Below are 12,350 nucleotides of genomic sequence, written 5' to 3' on the forward strand. Positions count from 1 at the left end.
GTTAGTACTCTCTTGACTGGGAGACCTCCCTGGGTTCCTGGACCCTCAGCTGAGTCACTGGGATCTCTGCTAAAACCAGGTGGTGGTTCCCCTTCTAAAGCTGCGGGCGTCCCCACTCTGGCAAAGGCACATGGTCTTCTCTCCCAGGGCCAGGGGAGTCCCCACTCTGCTAAAGCCGCATGGTTCTCTCTTCAACGGCTGCCATGTCTGGGTTTAAATCCCCGTGCCAATCTTCCTCTGCAGCCCCATTTCCGACTCCTCCTACACTCGGCCACACTTGCCCTCAATCTGCTGTCTTCTCTAGCTTTTCTGGTTGCCGTCTTGGGTCTGGGCAGATGTGACCCCATGTCATGGAGCCAATCTTCTCCAAGCTCCCACACAGGCACCGTAACTCAGGGGACCTGTCCCCCAGTCCCATCTTGGGGGGGAGGTCCCTTTCCATCCTCCTGGCCTTGAGCATGGCCATAGCTATTTAGCACATCTAAGTGACCAGCCAAAGGCCCGTTCCCCCCAAATCACACCTGTGGGCGAAGGGGTGGAGACATCTTAAAATCTCCTGGACACCTTGAGTTCTGGACCCCATTTCAAATGCCTATTTGGGGTCCCCCCTCTTGGCTGGACCCTGTAACAATATCTTGCTCTCACAGAGATTTTATTCTAGTTAGAGAGCCAAAAGATAACAAATTGGGAAAAGAAAAAAGTCTATCTGTTGCAGACATATTTCACTCCAGGCTTTATGCCTGTTAGGGAGGTTGTCCAGCCTTTCCTGGAGTGAAGTGAGGCTCAGAGGACCCCCACTGCCCACGTTCACTCAGCAGGAATATAACGGAACCAGGATGCTAGTGGCCATGGGTGACCCAGTAGTAGCCTCTGTGCGGGGCACTTAAGTATACCTCAGCTGTCATTGCCATAGAGCCTGTGGAACCAGTATAGAAGGAATACAACATGGTATAATGAATCACCAAATTCTGCAGAAAAACCTGCAAGACCCATGAACATTCAGAGAATGACAAGAGAAGGGGGAACCACAGGGGAAGGGAGGTTGCTTGGAAAAGCAGGAACTTGGAATGACAGATCAAGGACAGAAAGGAGACGTATGGCTAAGGAGAATTAATTTTCAAAATATTCCAAGAGGAGGAGGCCGTTTCAGTGTCAAAAGGACCATTGGAGGTGGGGGGATTCGGCTTTGAATGAAATGTACCAAAACCATTGGCTGGATGAGGAAGGAGAAGAGGGATTAAGTCTTTTGGGAAACATATCAGGTGGCAGTTTATGAAGACCAGGTGGCACATGGTAAGAGATAGTAGGGCGGAAGAATCGCTTTGGAAAAAAAGAACTTTGAGGGATACAAGAGCTGCTAATCAGAGTCAAGTGATGACAGGTTCTTAGTTATAAAAAATGAGTCCCTGATTTCCACATTATGTACACCTGATGAGCTAGTTTGTTCTTGATTAGCCGGACCATCTTGCTAAATGACCCTGTGTTCTTGGTGATACTATTTTAGGTTGCCCAGAGGCTGATAAGATTTCATGGTGCTCCTTGATTCTCTCTTCCTGTTGTTTTTATGTGGTCATATGCTGGCTCACAGCACTCAAGCAGCCAGGCTTTGAGGGCTGGAGGAAGGAGCCACTATGCATATTCACAGGGGGTTAGCACGTCTCTAAGCAGGATGCCCACTCCCTGTCCTGGCTGCAGTTCTGGGATATTCCAGTGTAGTTAATGCATTTTCCATTGGTCAGGAAATGCCTTGAGGAAGTCATATTCTCTTCTCATGTCCTTCGGCTGGATAGTTTGTTTTACTATAAAAGCACTTCTCCAGGTGCTAGTATGGAGGAGTAGCCCTTGAATTCAAGGTTGAGGTGGCAGTGAAAATAAAAGTGGAGAATATATAACTTCTCAGGATTGTTCTACCAGGTTGGAGCTGTGCGTGGGCAGCCTTTCTTCAGCCTGATGACTCTGATACATGCAAGTGATGAGCAGCTGGCCAGGAGGATCCCAGGCCCTCATCGCTGCTTCCCAGAGCTGAGCCCACCTTGTCTCACTCTCAGCTTCTCTCCAGGCTCTGCCCTGCGGTGGACAGGGCCCCGTCAGCACTTTGCTGGCCTGGTGCCTGGAAGGCCCCTCCTGAGCTGTGTCTTACCCTTCTCTTCTCACTTGTGTGCTTTTAAAAAAACCTTTTTATTTATTTATATTTTAGTAGATTTTATTTTTAGAGCCGTTTTAGATTCACAATGAAATTGAGCGGCAAGTACAAACAGTTCCCGTATACCCATTCTCCAAACATGCACAGCCCCCCACTGTCCACATCTCACACCAAAGCGGTACATTTGTTACAGCTTGTGAACCTGCACTGACACATCCTGATCACCCAAGGTCCGCAGTCTACATTAGAGTTCACTCTTGGTGTTGTACATTCTGTGGGGTCAGACAAAGGTAGAATGACCTGCATCCACCATGATAGCATTATACAGAACAGTTTCACTGTCCTGAAAATCTATGCTTACCCTGTTTCTCTCTCCTTCTTTAACCTCTGGTAACCACTGACCATCTCCATAGTTTTGCCTTTTGGAGAAGGCCATATGTTCGGAATCATACAATGTATAGTCTTTTCATATTAGCTTCCTTCACTTAGTAATGTGCACTTAGGTTCTTCATGTCTTTTCATGGCTTGACAGCTCATTTCTCTTTACAGTAGACTAATATTCTAGTGTGTGGACATACACTCTTGCTCTCCTCACTGCAGCAGAAGTACTCAGAAGTACTCAGTACTTTCATCACTCAGAAGTGATGAAAACACTTGCCTACTTGTGCCTCCGGTTCTACTGTCAATACTTTGAGTGACTCTGCTCTGTCACCAGGTCTAAATTGGACCCAGTGAGTGAGAATGATAGACCGATGTGCTTTAGGGTTTAAGGATGAGGGAACAACTTATAGAGAGGAGTCTTTTTTGTCTCATTGTCTAATCATTATACCTCGTAAAGCCTTTGTTTACTTTTTGGGAGGGGAAAGAAGGCACAAATAAGCATTGGTGTGCTTCCCTAATTGACAACAGACCAAACAGGGGAGAAGTTTATTCAAAGACACAGGTTTGTGGCTGAAGAATGAGTAATTGGTGAATGGCTGGGACCAAGTGAGGAAAGGGGGACTTCAGCTGGGGCCTTGACCTTCAGATTGTAGGGAAGATGACCACAGAATGAGGTAGCACCTTCTCTTCAGTGTGTGTATATGCATGTACACACAACACACAACCCCATTCTGACCCTGCGGCTATGGCCTCGCTTCTGGAAGCCTCCTACTCCCATCCCCGTGTCTTGCCGTTATTAGACAAACAAGGTACATTTGTTAATTCTTCATTCATTTGTTCAGTACTTAATGTGTGTTAGGAACTGTGATATGAGCCGAGACTAGAACTGTGGGGGAAGCCACAGTTTTTGCCCTCCAGGAGCTCACAGTCTAGTGGGGAATACAGACACTTAAACAGATTGTTTCAACATAATGTGGAAGATGCAGATAGAAAAATCTGGCCATTGAAGTCTCCCTAGAGTGGTGGGCAGCCAGATGAATAGGGGTGTGGGGGGGCATTTTAGGCATGGAGGACTGGAGGCCAAAGGCCATTGTAGGGGAAGCAGCTCAGAGGGTGCAGGGTTCAAGGATGAGTGCCCACTCAGTACTGGAGCCCGGGCTGCCAGGGCAGGCAGGTGGGAGGTAAGGTGGCAGGCCCTGGGATTCCTTATGGCCTACTGAGGATACAGCGCAAAGGACTGTCCTAGTCTGTTCACTCTGGCAAACAGCTGGGACTGGGCAGGGATGCTGCAATAAATGGAAAGAAGCCAAACCAAAAGTCAGGGAATGCAAATAGGAATGCCCTGGCTACTACTTGTTTTGTAGGAAGCATGGGGGTGGGGAAGAGTCCACACTGACTTTTCTGAATGTCCAAAGGAAAGTTAGAGCAGCATTTGCTTGCTCTTCTCATCCCCTTACCTTAAAAAAATACAACTGTTAAAAATTTTCCTGAAATAAATTGTCAGATTTTGTCATAATGAATTGAATTTAGCAAAAACATTTTTTCATTTGTTCATTTAAAGATGTTGCAGCATCTCAGAGTTATTTAAACATTATGTTCAGAGTATTAAAATAATTGGTATAGATTACTCCTTGATATCTATAGTCCATGCTCAGTTGCTTTTTTCAACAAATTGGCAATAAAAGCTTATTTGTGTATAGTTTCTTTCTAGAAGATAAATATGTGTCTTCTTCCTTCTCCCAAAGGAGAATTTCTGCATAGCTCTGATTAATTGAAATTCCTAGTCGATTGAATGTTAGTTAATTTGGCTTTTATTGAAAATAATTGACTGTAATAATATACTGAACGTGGTACTTGGTCTAGAGACACAAATTTCCTTCTGACCCAAAAGTCATAAGAAAAAATACCTTCATGTGTGTATATGGAGAGCGGGGGGAGTTGCAAAGGATGGGAGATTATGGTGGGAGTAAAACAAATTTTTGAGGAAAAAATATGAATTGCTTTAGAGTGAGCATTTCAAAGACAACTTAAGATATAAAAGAGTAAAATATATATATATATTTTGGTCAGTTTGTAAAGTGAGTTAATGATATACTTACATGAGCTTATTTGTTGATTCCTCTATCCATGTAATCGAATGTTTGGGCAGGATTCTTGTACCCACTGTTGAAGGGCTAGGGGTATAGTCTTGTACTAAGTAGAGTCTGCTGTTCTCATGAAGCTTACATTCTAGTTGCCCACATTACTAATTGAATTTTAATATGGTGTTTAATTTTTTTAAAAATGTGTTTAGGTTTTTATTTATTTTTAGAGAAAGAGTAAGGGAAGGAGAAAGCGAAAGGGAGAGAAACATCAATGTGTAGTTGCCTCTCACATGCCCCCTGCTGGGGACCTGACCCACAACCCAGGCATGTGCCCTGACTGGGAATCAAACGGGTGGTGAGCTTTGGTTCTCAGGCCTGCGCTCAATCCACTGAGCTACACCAGCCAGGGCATGTGTGTTTAAATTTTTGAGAGAAGGGAAACTGAGGTATAGAACAATGAGAAATTAATGGCAAATCTGTTTTTCCAGTTGTGAAAAACATATAAAGACTGAGTGCAGTAAAGTGATATAATTATAGCACTTCTGTTGCCCTTCTGGTAGCCAATGTTTCACACTGCTTTGCACTAATATTGTTTGTACTATTAACTGCTCTCTTAGGGGTGTCGTGCTTAGTTATGTAATTGTGAGTTTAGTGGGGTAAAGTGAGTCTTTAATAGTCACTTACGTAAAAGAACTAATTAGAACATTTTTTTCAAAGTGTTGTGTGCGGCACTTGTCACAAGACTAGACCACAAGAGTGAAGGAGTCTGTACAGATAATGCTGGAACCATTTGTTCATCATCTATATTGTCTTGCTAAAGTGTCTAACGTTCTGCATTGGAGAAACTCCTTAATTTTGTTTGAATTGGCATTTCCCATGTTTATGCCAAGAACCTTTTGTGCATGTAACCCCTCTTATTTCCTAGTTTGCTGGACTGCTGTCTTTGGAGGACTACAGGGGGCTTTCTGGAGATTTTCTCTGTGTCCTGCAAAGGGGAAGGGCACATACTTTTCTCATCTCTGAAGGCTTGGGCATTGATGCTGCAGGCTTGTGCTTGGCTGAGTTTCCTTTGACCCCAGCCCCTAGCACCCAGCCTCTTGCTAGGAAATCGGGAAAGGGAAGCTATGAAAAGAGAATTGGACATTTCTTCTTGGAATCAGGTATCTTCAGACCTAGCAGAGCTGGTCCAGTCATTCAGCTGTACTTTCATTGAAAAAGTTCTCAATGTTTCAGAGAAAATAAACAGGACAAACCCTTGGCATATGGTAGAAGTTGGAAGAATCTTGTTTTTAAATTTTCTCCTCTTTTCTCTTTGGTTCTTTCCATCTCTGTTTTAGGGCTACTGAAGAACTAGCTGGTTTCTTCCTTTCCTTTTTGGATTTTATGATTTTGAGTAATTGGTAATAAATATGTCAAATGTTAAGGGTAACTTCAAACTAAGCATGGTATACTCGGTTTATCTTTAGCTGACTTTAGTTGACTTTTTCTGTTTTACTTGGTCTTATAAAAACACTTTTGTTAACTTGGGCAGCAAAATTCCTTGAGATGATGCCCACGAGGGCCCATCTTCTGATTTTTCTGCTTGTGCAGGTGGTTTTAAGGTGAAGCTTGAATGTGATCTGCTCTTCTCTGCCTTTTGAAGAAATCTTAGGACAAGTGTGTTGTCTTGGTTGTGTGGGATCTGTACCACCTAGTGACATTTTAGCCACGTGCATCATGTAGGCAGCTTGAGACCCCTTTGCTGCCTCAAGTCCCCCTAACTTGGCCCCACATTCCCGTGAAACATGAAAAACAAGAGTCTGTAACACCCTCTCTGTGAAGAAGTGCCTTGTGTGGTCTTAACCACATTATTTAATATGTGTTTTTTGTTTCTTTAGTACTGTTAGGATGATAGTTGATAGTAGATGTACTGTTTACCGGACTCTTACTGGGCTCCAGGCACTGTGTGGAGACTTTACCTGTACTCTCTCGTTTCATGTCCACGTCTGAAATAGCTAAGTATTACCACTCCTGTTCTGGCGGTGAGTGACCTGGGACCCTGAGAAGTGTCTTTAAGCTTCCCAAGCAAGTAGGAGGTGGCCTGAGATGCAGAAGTAGTGAAGCCCTGCCCTGATGTCCTGCTGTTGGTGACAGGCATTTTAGCCAGTAGCTTTTGGTGCTTTTTGGTCACATTTACCTGTGCCTCTTGAAATACTCCAGAAAAGGTACAGCGTGGGATCTACCAAATGATTTCTTCTCTGATGATCTGGAGAAGACTACTTTAACTTAAGGCAAGGTCCCTTTAAATAACAAACTCCTGGCACCTTTAGAAGAAGTTTCTATTGAATTGGAAGGGTCTTATCCATGTTTAAAATAAGGATTTTAAGTAATTAACTATTCTACATATCATATTCTGCCCCAGCATTCTGTAGGCAACAGACAATGGGCTGTTCCATCACCACTTTCCCTGAGCTGGAGCTCCAGCGAGATGATGTTTCACTACTGAGCATTGCTCATTGCTCTAGGTACATTATCTCCTTCAATCCTCGCCATATCCCTTTTGCTGGGGATTATTACAGAGGAGCAAACTGAGGCACAGAGATGGACGATCAATCACTTTACTCGGAACCACTGTGTTATTACTTTCCCTAAATGCAGTGTTATGTCTCATAAATCCTAATGCATCTCAGCCTCAAACATGGACTTGCCTGGCTCCCCATACATCCATTTAGGAAGATTCCCTTGTACTGAGGAGCGGTCAGGACAGAGGCTGGTGGTAGGCACTGGGTGGCCTATGGGTTTGTCTGAGTTGTGCCCTGAAGACAGAGATTCTTAGTTACGTCTCATGGTTGCTCCTCTCTGAAACTGGGTGGTGGTTCTTGTCCGTTGTCTACCACTGAGGAAAATGTTCAGGGGGAGAGGAAGCCTCCAGGAGATGAAGGGGGATTAACTAGATTTGTACTTGACATTAACACACCTATAGAGGGATTTGTACATCTACAAGGGATTATGGCTTTTAAACCAGGTTTATAATTATGGTATTATGAGGATTCATGCATTACATGGAACTTCTGAACCTTTAAAAATCGGGCAATGAGAATAATAAATTTGTTTGCTGGAAATAAGTGGAATATAATGGGCCAAATATGGGAATACATTTTTGTATTTTATAGTCCAGGTAGAAAAATAAAGATTTTCTTGTTAAATATAACCCAGTGAAAATAAATCTGTGGAGTGATTAAGAATATTTTAACCATAGAAATGGCCCATCTGGACAAGTATGTCCACTTTTCAAAGTCTGTTCAAATACTCTTTTCACTAGTCCCTTATTAATCAGGAAGGAATTGCCCTGATGCTTAAAGCAGGCTTTTGCCTTGGTTACACTATCATCTCTGAGTTTCTTGCTTCAGCTGCTTCAGCTGTAGGCCACAAGCAGTACCTGACCCTGTAAATCTTGATTACTGTGAGTGCAGGGTATATTGTTCTGTTTTCAAATGGGAGGGAGTGATGGAGAAGGTGGAAAATGAAAAGCAGCACTGTACACAGTGCTCCTTTGGCCACAAGTAACCAGTTCACCGGAGCTAGTGTAAGTAGAAAGATTATAGTAAGGATACCGGTGTGTCTCAGGAACCCCAAGGTCATGATGAAGTGGCCCTGAGGGGTGAGCAGGACCCGGAGATCCGGGAGGGAACTCTCCAGTCAGTGTTCACCAGAACCACCTGTGTGACACAGGCCTTACTGAAGTAAGAGAAAAGCTGGCAGAGGAGGAAAGTAGAAATCTATGTAGTTTATCAATTTACACTTGAGCATGAGATGAAAAAATGGCTCATTTGTATTCTTTGGAAAAACAATATGTGTTCGCTATATAAAATTCTAACAGTATAAACAAAGTAAAACTCCTAAAATTCTGATAATCAGGGTAATCATCACTATTTTGATCAACACCCTTCTAGGTATTTCTTAGTACATCCAGGAAGACACATGTGTGTTTACATGCACTCACACACATGCACCCCCACACACGTGTGCACACACAAATGGAATCAGCTGTTTATGGTTGTTTGCCTGTCTTATTCACTCAGAAGGATACCCCGGGTGCCGTTTCATGACAATAAATTTAGACATCCATGATTTTCAGCGTCTATGTAGTTTATTTATGTCTCCTGTCTGTGGAACTTTAGGGCATTTCCTTTTTTTCCTCATAATTATAAACAATGCTCTGTATAAGCGTCTTTCTGCTTACACAATCATCTACTTTGAATAGCGTTTTTAGAAAAAGGATTTCTAGATCAAAGTGTATGCCATCTTACACACTGGCATGATTGCTTAAGTGGTTACATGATGAGATGTCTACTTGTAAATATGTCAGTTTGACAGGTGATAAATAAGATCTCAGTGTTCTAAAGTTGTAATTTTTCATTATTAGTATAGTTGAGTCAACTTTCTTATGGAAAGTTGTTTTGTCCATTTTGAGGGGAGTATTCATTCCCCTACAGCAGAAAAGTACTCAAAATACTTTTCTTTTTTTTTTTAAACTTGGATTTATTTATTTTTTTATTTATTTATTTTTAGAGAGGGAAGGGAGGGAGAAAGAGAGAGAGAAACATCAATGTGCGGTTGCTGGGGGCCGTGGGCTGCAACCCAGGCATGTGCCCTGACTGGGAATTGAACCTGCGATGCTTTGGTTCTCAGACTGCGCTCAATCCACTGAGCTATGCCCGCCAGGGCTCAAAATACTTTTCTTTCATTGGTTATTGGTAGTGGGTTGATTTTTAAAGCATTTTTGCATGATGAGGATAGCAACCTTTTGTAAGTTTCTTATGTAAATATTTTACCTAGTTTCTTATTTTATCTTTTGACCAAAATATCAGTGTTTGGTTTTTATTTTTGATTTGTTTTTGCCATTCATATATTTGAGATTTTTAAAAATGTAGACAACCAAATGTCTCAGTCCTTTATAGTCAGATTATGATGTCATAACATCATCTTTAAAAAGAAAGGCCTTTTCTATCCCTATAGTATAAAACTATTCATCTGTATATTCTTCTAGTACTTACTTGATTCTATTTTGAGTTTGCATCTGTCATAAGTAGAAAGAGAAATCTAGATTTTTTTCTTCCTCCTAAATAGCAAGCCAACATCACTCATGAACTAGTGTCACGTACCTACCTACCCAGATCTGGTTCCTTGTGGTTGGTCTTCTTCACAGGGATCCTCACTTCTGTATCTGGTTGTGTAGTACGTTTCACTGATTCATATGTATGTTCTCACTCAGACATCTATTTGTTAGCTGGGGCTGGCCCACTTTGTTGATTTCTACAATTGATTGTGGTGCTTCTCTGCTTCAAATTGTGTTTCCATAGAGTAAGGTGTTAAATGGTCAGTTCAGTGCTTCAGAGAGCTGGGACTGAAGTGGGAACAGTTAAAGCAAGAAAGAACCACTTCACAGATGCGTTAAAGGAACTAAGCAGGAGAAAAGTGAACAGGACAAGAAGAGCTCATGTAGACTAATTTGCAGTGCCGGCGATTTTTGTTTTAAACACTGGTGGGGACAGGGAGGGGGATGTATATATCTGGTCTTTGTTTCAATTCAAAGCCATTAAGCATTTCTACTACAGGGAAGAAAATTATGTGTTTTGCCTCTTTGCCAACAGTAACATAATTTTGGTCTTCAAAATAAGTGTCTTGGGACCTCAATTCCCTGTTGGTAAAGAAAATTCCCAGCCCATGTGTTGCAGCGGAAATTCATTATTTCCTGAGTTATTTCCTTTCATGCTTCGTGAAGGGGAAGTGACCAAATGTATAGATTGAGTGTTTTTGTTTTTTCGTGTGTGTTTTTTTTCCAAAAACTGATGTCTTTAACATTACTTGATTCTGATGGTTTTTGTTATTATTTTAGTTATTGCTGCTGAAGGCTTCTCAGATGCTTCAGGATATCTTCAGGGAAGTTGACTCTCCATAAACTGAGAATCGAGGTGAGTCCTTTAAAAAAGATGTTTCATTCTTATCGACTGGCCACCCCCTGCATGGTAAAGTTTTACAGTGTTAAAACATTGTCACTTACACTGTCTTGTCTGATTTTTTTTTGTAACCATGGTTCTGTGAGGCAGGGGTCTACTTGCCTGGTCTTATTACTTCCATTTCAATTTGATACTCGTCCCGGTGCTTGGTGGGGTGATGGTCGGGGTTTATGGGGGGGCAGTGAGTAACTGGTTTTTCACTTTTATTATATGAATTCTCATTCATTCACTTTTAAACTTTTGCTTTATAAACTTGTAAGTGCTGGATAAGGAATTAATGTGGAAACTTCCAATAGTCTCTGCGCTGAAACTGCATGGTAGTTCCTGGAGCTCTCCAGGGATGCTTCCCAGCTGCTCTCTTGGTTATCGGTGGTGTGCTTTCCCCTTTGCTTGTCCTAGCTGTGGCTGTGTGATCTCAAGCAGGGTGGACGAGATAGCCTGGGCGGGGGGAAGCCAGCTCCTGTCCCATGCGTCTTGGGCGTGCCTCGACTGAGGCCTGCAGGTGAAGAAAGAGCGGCTTCTACTCTCAAAGCCTTGCACCTGGCGCACCAGATGCACCAGCTCTGTACTCGACCAGCCGTACGACTGGGGACAGTTGAGTTCATCACTGCTAGTCTCCATGTCCTTGTTGTAAAATGTATAGGCTGGCCCAGCGTAGCTGTTCCCACACTTACCGATTTTGTAGAACAGGAAAAAAATTCCGGACAAATTTTTACTATGTTTGGGGGGGGGGGGCGGCTATTTATAGACGTAGTTGATCATTGTTAACGCCGGATGAGTGCATGAAGATTTACTGCATATTTGCGTACTATTCTATTTCGTGTTTAAAATTTTTCATAATCAAAGATTTATTTTCAGAAAGCTATCACTACAAATACCACTTCATTAGAGAAGAAATACTTTAATATATACTAAAGGAGTAGAATGTCATAAATTTGTCTTCAGGTTGTATATATTTAGTGTTATGAAAACGCTCTTTTTTCCCCACCTCTTTCTTGTTTCTCTGCTGACCAGGGACTTAGCCCGGAGCTAGCCAGAGCTGGCCTGAAGACCGGCGTTTGGGAAATATTGGGGTATATGACTACTAAGGGCTCTTCTGCCTCTAAAACTGTATCATTCCTCTGAAACAGGAAACAAATGTATTGTAGTTATATATCAGCTATTTCCAGAAAATACCATGACAGCTAGCATGCTCTAATTGAGGTCAGAAGTCAAACAAAAGACAAAGGATGGTTCTGTTGGGAAACCCAAATAAAAATGGGTTTTTAACGTCACATGAATGGTTCGTTCATGTGACGTTAAATTCAGCTGTGGGCCACCTTGCAGTCAATGTAAAAATGAAAACTGATGGTGTTCAAGGTGTCCACTAACAGTAGTCCCAATCTTCCCTTTCCACATTGCAGGCAGCCTCTGGTGAGGTGCTGCGTCACAGATTAGTGTCTGCCTGCAGTGTGGGGATGTTGAGAGCTGTCTCCAGGGAGACCAACCCAAAACCAAGTGCAGGGAGCACAGGGCTGGGATGTAGTGGTCAAGGGATAGAGTGCTGAGAGGGTCGTAGGACAGGATGTACAATGGGTATGGCAGAGTGAGGATCTGTACTGCCCTGGGGTCCTCTGGGCATCCTGGCGTGGGTGTTGTTCTTTGAGAACCTGCAGAGGGTGGGAGGTAGTCCGGTCTGGCTGACGGGCCTGGGCGCACAGGCTAGGAAGCACATCAGATGATAGGCCTCTCCTAAGTTTTCAG

At 42.8% G+C, this 12,350-nt stretch overlaps 1 protein-coding gene across 8 annotated transcripts in view; it reads left to right on the plus strand.

Annotated features, from left to right (window-relative positions):
• TLN2 (talin 2) overlaps positions 1–12,350 on the plus strand; it is a 409,742-nt gene that overhangs the window by 163,937 nt on the left and 233,455 nt on the right. For all 8 annotated transcript variants that reach the window (XM_045822076.1, XM_045822086.1, XM_045822079.1 and 5 more), the window contains one exon: positions 10,487–10,562. The gene's annotated coding sequence lies outside the window, so the exon portion shown is untranslated. The remainder of the gene's footprint in view (positions 1–10,486; positions 10,563–12,350) is intronic.

Source organism: Phyllostomus hastatus, unplaced genomic scaffold, assembly GCF_019186645.2.
Source record: "Phyllostomus hastatus isolate PE091 unplaced genomic scaffold, TTU_PhHast_1.1 phas_scaffold_501, whole genome shotgun sequence".
NCBI classification, from domain to species: Eukaryota; Metazoa; Chordata; class Mammalia; order Chiroptera; family Phyllostomidae; genus Phyllostomus; species Phyllostomus hastatus.